Here is a 3,374-nt window from a genome sequence, read left to right as displayed (position 1 = left end):
TAGGACAGTGTATTTTCTTGACACGCCTTAAGGTAAAAACTAAGGAACTGTAAAGGTCATATGGGTTTTTAGATTTAAATCTTTCTCTGTACAACCATAAATCTGTGGTGGGAAAGATATCGTGCAACATTTACGTATTTAAAATAAATTCTCTTCTATAGGAGGCCCTGCACTATGAATGTGATCATCGTCTATTCTTAATTTCTCTCTAAAAAATGCTGAGATACTTAATATTTGCTACAGTGCCTCTTTTACCCCACACGTTGAACTGGAAGGAGAACTACATTTGTGTTCTTCTTTACAACGTGTGCCTTTTAAAAAAATAATATGATTTCTGTCTTCTTTATTCTGTATATGGTACTCATTGCCTAGCAGGACCTTAAATATTTGTTCAATGAATAAATCTGCTTGCATATCTTTGGATAGCTATTACCCAAGAGACCTTGGGTTTGCAATAATTTTGCTTCATTTTAAGTCCAGTCTCTTTAACTTTTTATTGCGCATGTAGGCAATTACATGCTATAAAAATTAGTGCTTGTTATGAGCCAGACACTGTCCAAAGTGCTTTCTATGTAGTGTCACATTTATCCTCATAATAAGCTAGGAATTAACAGCTAGTATTACTCCCACTTTATAGATGAAGAGACCGAGGCATGAGGGGTCAAGGAACTGCTGTACTGGTGTATTGCTAGTAAGTAATTAGCTGATTGCTGAGCACAGGGAGTCTAGCTGCAGAATCTAAGCTCTTAGCCACTGCCCTGCATGATCAGTTATTCAGTTATGTTGTTCGACATGGATTAGAACAAACAAATACAGCAAGCAGACACACAAAAATAACATAGGGCTCTCTCTGAGAGCCTGATGGCAGGAAATTGGAAGAGATCAATCTTGTTTTTATTTAACTTGATTTTAAGGTAATCAATTTTATTACAGTTTTCTTATAAAGTAGTTAGATAAGGAAATCTTTGTGTATAAGTAGAAAATCTGGGAGAAATATTTTTGATGTGACCAAACCAATGACTTGGAATCAGCTTTTGTACAAATTTGTTGTTGTTATCAAGATTCTTTTTTTTCTTTCCTTTTCATTTTTACCTTTTCTTTTTCATCTTTATAGTAAGTACAAGTTTTTTTTTTAAATTACTTTTGAGGTAGATAATGGGAGAAGAAACGTAATGCAGCCTAAAAGAAGTAGGATCAAAATAACCAATTTTGCAGAACCGTGGAGACTATACTGGACTCACTTGAACTTAGCAATCCACACATCTCTCCAAAAGGCAATGCATGCTAACTTTTCAGTATCGCCAGTCTAATTTTTGTAATGCATTCTTTGCCATTTCCATAATATAGGAAGATGTAACAAGGACTTCATTAGGAGGAAAATGTATTTCCACTTTCCAGGACTGGAGACCTTGAATCTTTAAGCTACAGACATATACATTTAGATATACACTTAGATAATTAAATGCTTAAACATGCACACACAGAGTTACACTTGGGTCTACATGCACCCACTTAGGTAATTATTCTTATTTCTATATTTCCATCCTTTTCCCAAAAATATTGGATATAAAAATAGTCAATTAAAGTGTTTTTGTTTTCTTATTGAGAAATCAAATTTCAATGCAGGCATAAAATATACTTATTGGTGGCTATATCTTTGGCAATAAAATACTACAAAGATATCTTTTAGTTCTTTTTAAAAAATATATATTTTATTGCTTTTTTACAGAATGGAAGGAAGAGGGATAGAGAGTTAGAAACATCGATGAGAGAAACATCCATCAGCTGCCTCCTGCACACCCACTGGGGATATGCCAGCAACCAAGGCACACGCCCTTGACCAGAATCGAACCTGGGACCCTTCAGTCCCCCGGCCGATGCTCCATCCACTGAGCCAAATCAGCCAGGGCTAAATTTAGTTCTTGTTCCAGAGTTTTTATTTCCCAAATCTCTCTTTGCCCATAACTGCAAAGAAGCAGTAATGTTATTATGTTCACCTCTCATACAAGACAGATTGTCCTTCGTGTCAAATCAGCAAAAGAAAGCGTTCCCTCCTTTCCTCTGCGCCTGGGGATTGGGCTGGCCCTTTACTCCTCAGTTAAGCATGAGATGGAAGGAAATGTGAGTAGCAGGAGCAGCAAGAGTCATTTCTGGTATAAAAACTTACAAAGTCAGTAGTTTACCAGCCGTTTTACTTCCCTGTAGGATCACTCTCACGCAAGAGCCCCGGTGGGCGGATTCTGGAACGATGGGCTGTCAGGAATAGGAGTGGATTTTAAGTGTTCCTGAATACCGTTTATTAGTCTCACACTGGCTTCTTGTCCAGCCAGACAGATTGCTCATGAACCCGATCAATACTTTCTGCTCCTTTTCAAAGCGACTGCACCTCGGTGGCAGTGAGACCCGGTTCAGACGTGTACTTCCCATCGTCTGTGGGGTCATGGGCCGAGGGTGCTTGCTTACTTTCTCACGGTCTCATCCTTTAGAAGGAGTCCTCACTGGAGTACTCGGGAGGACTCACTGAAATGCCCGTCATGGTTACTTTTACTTCCCTACCTCTTCCCCGAATTAAGCAGTTACCACTTGAAAATATTTCCCCTCCTTCCCCAGATGCCATCACGGGTGTCCTGTGCAATTGATATTGAACTCACTAAGTTGTGGCAGAAGAACTGGTGCTAAAGTCTTCATTGCAAGGATCATTCGTGCTTAAAAGAATAAACGTGATGACATTTCATACTTTTATGCTAGGATATCCTGCATGCAATGTACAAGTAATTAGGATGAATGGAGTGATTTTAAAGACAGTTGGTCTCAGACAGTTGTTGCTTTTGAATAAAGATACTCAAGAAAAAAATATTGCTTCATGCACAATAAAAAGTATGCAACAAGAAAATCATATCTCGGCCATTTCGTTACTCTCTTACTTTTCTGAGGATTATATACATTCTGCTAAATTCCTTGGGGCATCTGGAGGACCAAGCCCCCGAGGGCAGACAGCACAGGGAGTAGACAAGATGCCTGTGTGAGCTCCTGAGGAGTGCCCGCTCTCAGAGCTGCAGCGCTGAGTGAGCCAGCCTCCACCCAGATGCTCAGATGGGGAGATAGCTTCTGATGATGCGATTGCATGTGCCTGTGTCCCCTGATTTGTCAATGGCAGCTGAGTAGGTGTCACTTCCTTGCGTGGAGTTGTGCACAACTGCACCCCGGGGCAAGATAGGTTAATAAGGCCAAGGGGGAGGGGAGGCCGTGGGAGTGGGTAATGACTGGGGAGGACTTCAGAGCATCCACCTGGGGGGAAGGGGAGGAGGGCCAGGGAGTTCCCTCCTGCTTCTGCTGATGTGTCAAGTGGCGGGGGAAGTTTTGAAAGCTGCAGT

Source organism: Myotis myotis, unplaced genomic scaffold (assembly GCF_014108235.1).
Source record: "Myotis myotis isolate mMyoMyo1 unplaced genomic scaffold, mMyoMyo1.p scaffold_m19_p_9, whole genome shotgun sequence".
Taxonomy (NCBI): Eukaryota; Metazoa; Chordata; class Mammalia; order Chiroptera; family Vespertilionidae; genus Myotis; species Myotis myotis.
This window is presented reverse-complemented; position numbering follows the sequence as displayed.